Source organism: Labrus bergylta, chromosome 4 (genome assembly GCF_963930695.1).
Source record: "Labrus bergylta chromosome 4, fLabBer1.1, whole genome shotgun sequence".
NCBI classification, from domain to species: domain Eukaryota; kingdom Metazoa; phylum Chordata; class Actinopteri; order Labriformes; family Labridae; genus Labrus; species Labrus bergylta.
The window spans coordinates 5,391,742-5,398,108 of NC_089198.1; the positions used below are offsets into that span (position 1 = coordinate 5,391,742).

A 6,367-nucleotide genomic window follows, 5' to 3' on the forward strand; every position below is an offset into this window, starting at 1 on the left:
AGTGTGTGTGTCTGCCAATGGGGGGATAAGGAAGCAGTGTTTTCACACGCCGAGTGTTGGGAGGACCACAGACGAGGCTTGTGACTGAGAGGAGCATGAAGCCCGGTTTGACTCCTGTTTGTGGTTCCTGCTGCCTGTTAGCGTTATGCTCGGTGAGTAAAGAGGACGCTCTGCTGTGTTGTGATGGAAGCTGTGTGTTTGTGGATCTATGAAGCTTTACTGGAGAAATGTTTCAAGGTGTATTAGCTTCTCTGTGTTTGTTTTTCTAACCCATAGATGGGAGGAAAAGTTCCTTTTAAGGTTTTATTTCTCCGACTTTTCCGCTAACTTTGGCTTTTAAAAGTTAGCATGTATTTTGGCTGACCAGCTGTCCTGCTTTAAGGCTATAGAAATTTAAAAAATGTGTCGTACTTCTTCTGAGTGCTGTGCCATCTTTTCTGGCTCACAGTGTGAATACTCCTCATTCTGTTTCTGTACTTGAGGCGAACTCTGTTGACCTTGATCCTGTGGCCTTTAAATTACAGTAAGTTACCGTAAGTGTCCTCAGGATACATTTATAACTTCAGGATGACCAGTGGCTGCTGGTGCATTGTTCTCCAGGGCGGGCACAATTTCTCAAAAGATGGACCCAGGTGTAGCCTATATCTTACTTTGTTAGCATGAAGCTAAGCCATAATGGAAAATGCCATTAACGGGTTAACAGAATTAGCATTGCATAGTTTTAACTAAGTAAACAAACTGTTTTACTTACTCAACAAACAACACCATATGCACTCGGCATGTGTTACCTAAACTCTGTGGTGACGAATTTAAAAAACTGCTGACTCATGCTAGTCTGGTTCACTGCTCTGATCCACCCGTCTAAACAGTAATGGCTAGGTGGCTCTCAATCAAAACAATAACAAAAGATGGCGTTGAGGCTGGTGGGGGAATCACGGGAGTGATTCTCTGCTACTTCACCCCCAATGAAAATGAACTCTGAGTTGACTGCAGTCAAGACGATAAAGTCTTAACGTCTTAAGAAATGAAGGCGATGCGGAAGTGCAAAATCCTGCAGTTCATCGAGTGTCCACTAGAGGCTGGCTCCAGGGACAACAAGAGGAAGTCACATACACACCCATTCAAAAAAGCTGTTTTTACAGCATAGATTAAAATGTTTACAGCAAAAAAACAAATAGGTCTGATTAGTTATCGTCATCACTGGCACACACTGTACGGGAGGTGAATTTTTTTAAACGGCTCTGTTTTGATTTTGAAAACGATACGTGTCATTCATAGTTAGGCTCGTAGCTGACATGATTGACAGGTGGGCGTGTCAATGTAACGGTTCATCAAGAGGCTTCGCAGAGGCGTGGGTTCGAATCCCACTTCTGACAAACAGCAGTAGCTCAGTCTGTAGGGACTTGGGTTGGGAATCGGAGGGTCACTGGTTCAAGGTGTATTAGCTTGTCCGGACCAAGTCCGGAAATTGGCCTGGTAGCTGGAGAGGTGCCAGTCCACTTCCTGAACACTGCCGAGGCGCCCTTGAGCAAGGCACCTAACCCCCCCACCAGCTCAGGAGCGCCCACTGCGGGCAGCCCTCACTCTGAAACCTCTCCATTAGTGCATGTCCATAGGATCCTGTTTGTGCATGTGTGTGTATTTCAGCCTATGTTTCTGTAGCATGTTAACTAGACAGAGTGTAAAAACAAATTTCCCCTCGTGGGATCAATAAAGTATACATTACTATTATTAAACCCGCCTCAGCTCCAGCTCTCAGCCTGTCGTTAGATTGACTGAAAGTTAGACTGAGACAGCATTTCCAACATGGTGGCTGCTGCTGATGAGCCTCCAGCGCCCCCTGCAGGAACAGAAGGATGACATCACTCAGGATTAAAACATTAACATTTACAGTCGATGGTTTCAACATGAGTCGGTGTTATTTGTTATTCACTCATGATTTACGGACACGTTTCAGTCTGATGAACTGGATTCATTCAGTCTGCAGTTTAATGAAGCCGAGTTCATTTCCTCCACTGCTTCATGCTGTCCATCATAACGCTGTGATGGGAACTTTCCACCAGCACCTTCTTAGTGTGTGTGTGTGTGTGTGTGTGTGTGTGTGTGTGTGTGTGTGTGTGTGTGTGTGTGTGATGGTTTTCAAAGGAACCGAAGCCTCCACAGTTAGCTCTGTTTTTCCAGGAGTGCAGAAGACGGTTGTAAATTATTCAAACTAAATCCAACTAACATATATTATAACTGGTATGATTTGCCATGAGGAAAAGACGGTTGCATGTATCCGTCTGACGTTTTAACGACAGCCGGAGGGTGAAATGTGTTATTTTAACGCCTTTGGCAAGTCGTGCGCTCCTTTCTTTGTCTGTGGCTCAGCGGGGAGATGCTGTTTGCTTTAGCTTGTGTGGCTTTTTTTTTCATTTTGCATCTACGCTTTGAGATGTTTAAGAGAAGCAGGAAGCCAAACAAGGAGGTCAAAAAAAGGCTCCAAAATGGCCAACGTAGATGAGGAGTCGCATCTTTTGAGCATCGCAAACATCATTTTCTACTTGGAAAAAGTGTTTCTCCGACTGAATCCACCTTTAGGGTGAATCTAAAATATAAAGAAGACGGACGCTGGTCTGTGTTTGCACCTGACAGTGGTGAAATTCAAAACCATGTAAAGCAAAGTACAAATGTGTGGTGACAAACATGCTTGGTGTGTGTGTGTGTGTGTGTGTGTGTGTGTGTGTGTGTGTGTGTGTGTGTGTGTGTGTGTGTGTGTGTGTGTGTGTGTGTGTGTGTGTGTGTGTGTACCTGTGTGGAGGTGAGTTTCAGTTTCTGACTCAGCGTGTTGTGACTGTAAACACCTGCTGCCTTGAACTGCACACACACACACACACACACAACCTGCAGTGTGTGTGCGTGTGGTTTCCTCACCCTCTTTCTCGGGGGAGTCCTTGGGCGTTTCCTCTTGGCTGAACTGTTAATGCAGGTTTGTGTGTGTGTGTGTGTGTGTGTGTGTGTGTGTGTGTTTATGTGTGTTTATGGATGCTGTGTGTGTGTGTGTGTGTGTGTGTGTGTGTGTGTGTGTGTGTGTGTGTGTGTGTGTGTGTGTGTGTGTGTGTGTGTGTGTGTGTGTGTGTGTGTGTGTGTGTGTGTGTGTGTGTGTGTGTGTATCTGGTTTCCTATCTCTTTGTTTAGAGTGAATGCTTTAACCATACAGAATATAAAGAACACTTTATCATTTTAGATACTTCAGTATTCAGTCATCTAAACTGACTGATGTGTAGATGTGTGCTAATGAAAAGTATTCTTGTGAACTTGTAGTCTCAGTGCTGGAGTCTCTACCAAGCAGAAACTTCTGCTGTCAGAAAACATATCTGTTATTATTATATGAAGGTTTAGAGTTATACCTGATTAGGGGTGTGGCTTAGTTGACTGACAGGCGGGCGAGTTGTGAGTGTTTGTCACCTCAGCTCCAGATCTTTGCCTGCGTCTACATCGACTCTCACTCAAAAAAAAACAACAACAAAAAATGTTGATTTCCAATTTGGCTGATTTAAAAAAGAAAAAAGCTTTTAAGTTTTTTTTTCTCTCAGACTTCTCTTCTACTTGAGCCGAGTACAAAAGTGTCTGCAAACATATTCTGCTTTTTATTCCCTCTTGGCTTCCAACGACCTCGAGTCACATTAAGTGTTTCTATTTCTTTCTCTCTTTTCCACCGCTATTGTTTCTTTCTCCTGCTCTCCTTCTCTCCCTCCATTTCTCTCTCTCTCTCTCTCTCTCTCTCTCTCTCTCTCTCTCTCTCTTGCTCTCCCTGTCTCTAATACAGTATTGCAGTGTGGAAACAACAAAGTCAACTCTGTTTCCTTTTTAGGTGCTGGATGGATGCAACACTCTCTGTTTCCCTTCCTCCTCTCTCTCCCTTCTCCTTCTCCTTCTCTCTCTCTCTCTCTTTCCTTTAATCTGTCCTCATCTTTTTTACTATCCTTTTCTTCTCTTTCTTTTTCCAAAATATCTTTGCATTTCTGTATTTCTTTGTCTACCTTTCCTTGTTTTCTCTCTCTCTCGCTCCTCTCTTTCTCACTCTCTCTCTCTTTCCCCCCCTCTCTCTCTCCCTCTCTCTCCTCTCTCTCTCTCTCTCTCTCTTACTGTATATGGTCAGAGTGGTTCAGTGCTGCTGTTTCTCCTCTCTTGATATTATTCTCTCTGTGGGGAGGTGATAGAGCACCGTGGCTTCACTCTGTGCAGAGCGTGCTGTATGAATGCATCAAGCAGGGACGGCTGCAGGAATATGAATCAAATCATGATCACGATCATTGTGTGATGTGATGACTCAGCGATTTTACAACATCTGGATCACATGCATTTATCAACCTTCAATGATTTTAACACTTTAAAGAAGATTTTGCATGTAAATGAAATAAGTAGGGAAATAGATATTTGTCATCCTTTAAACCGTGGCGCTCTCTGCTCTGCAGCTGTTTCAGTGGGAGGGGCCAAGCCCACGCTGTGCTGTAGAGGAAAGGAGGCTGGGCTCCAAAACTGAAATTGAAACTGGATTAATTAGCATGCAGCCAAAGTATGTGAACACCTGAACATGTCACCTCACCATGTGATTGGTCGAGATCTCCCGGGTGTTTATCTCAGCTGCAGTTTTTAAACATGTGCCGCCACTAAGCAGAAAGGTTTCTGTTTACAACATGTGGACCGACAGCGACATCCAGGCGACTTTGAGCCAGAAGGATTTAAAAAAGGCAGCAGCTGTGCAAGAAGAATAACTCATCATCAGCTCCTCTCTCATTGAGGCATAATACATTCGTCTAATCTCTTTGTTTTTGCTCTTAAATCCACAATGGTCTAAAATATTGTTTTTGTTCCTTGAAAATTAGTTCTGGGCCTGAAGGATGTGGCCCCTTGTGGTAGACAGTGATGCTCACTATTATCCAAAACTTCCTGATAAAAGACATTCAGACAGACAGGGTTGGTCATTTTTAAAAACTAGCAGGATTTTAAAAGTAGCATTCCCTCAGTGCTCCGTCTGCACCCCTCCTCTCCTTCATCAGATTGGTACCTCGTGGCAGACTTTGTTTAAAGTTTTTACATTCTTACAACTGATACAGACGATAGATTTTCTTTGTTCCTTATTCAGAGAACTTGAGTTATTAAAAGTGTATTTGGAGGAAATCACCAACCCTGACTTTAAGCTTATAAGTGTGTCGCTGTGTAGCATGAAATAATCACATTTAAAATAAGCAGAACAAGAGATTCACTCGGGTTATTTGTTGTAACTAATGTCGCTCTCTCACTCTGTAGCTCGCTCGCCCACCTCGCCCCCCCCCCCCCCCCCCCCCCCCCCCCTCTCATGGCTGATTCTCTCTGCTCATGGGGAGAGGAGGGAACAGGTGATAAAAGAGTGAAGATGAAAATCAGGGAGATCATTAAAGCAAAATGAAGAAGGCGGTTTCCAAGCGTTACTCGGATCCGTTCTTACTAAAGAGCCGTTCAATAGAACCGGGTCGCTCAGGATCATCACGACACTGGAGCAATTTTTGACTAGATATAAGATGAATACACTTCCTCACGTTTCAGTTTTTGCAGTGCATCCTCAGAAAGAGTGAACACATGATGTGTTTTAATGTCTCACATTCAGGACTGTTTCTCCTCAACGTCCACCTTTTGAACTTATTGTGAAGTGTTGATCTCCTCTCTGGGTCAGCGTGACCCACGTTCAGCTCTCCCTCTGTGTCATTCAGGGAGTTTGAAGTGGAAGGGTTTCCTCTCGCTCGCTGGGCTGAACGGCTCTGATGTGATACAGACACCGTGTGTGAGCCGGGTGACGTCATCCAGAAAACTGAGAGAAACAGACAGACGGAGGAGAGGGAGGAGAGGGAGTGAGTGAGGAGAGGGAAGAGAGGGAGGAGAGGGAGGAGAGGGAAGAGGAGAGAGGAGAGGGAGTGAGGAGAGGGAAGAGAGAGAGGAGAGGGAGTGAGGAGAGGGAAGAGAGGGAGGAGAGGGAGTGAGGAGAGGGAAGAGAGAGAGGAGAGGGAGTGAGGAGAGGGAAGAGAGAGAGGAGAGGGAGTGAGGAGAGGGAAGAGAGGGAGGAGAGGGAGTGAGGAGAGGGAAGAGAGAGAGGAGAGGGAGTGAGGAGAGGGAAGAGGAGGGAGGAGAGGGAGTGAGGAGAGGGGAAGAGAGAGAGAGGAGAGGGAGTGAGGAGAGGGAAGAGAGAGAGGAGAGGGAGTGAGGAGAGGGAAGAGAGAGAGGAGAGGGAGTGAGGAGAGGGAGAGAGGGAGGAGAGGGAAGAGAGAGGAGAGGGAGGGAGGAGGGAGGGAAGGGAGGGAGTAAGGAAGGGAGGAGAGCAGAGCCTGAGTCATCCTTCATGGATACCTTT

The 6,367-nt window shown here is 45.4% G+C and overlaps 1 protein-coding gene across 4 annotated transcripts in view; it reads left to right on the forward strand.

The window, feature by feature from the left end:
- LOC110002051 (disco-interacting protein 2 homolog C) overlaps positions 1 to 6,367 on the forward strand; it is a 148,818-nt gene that overhangs the window by 67,029 nt on the left and 75,422 nt on the right. The gene's annotated exons all lie outside the window — the stretch shown is intronic.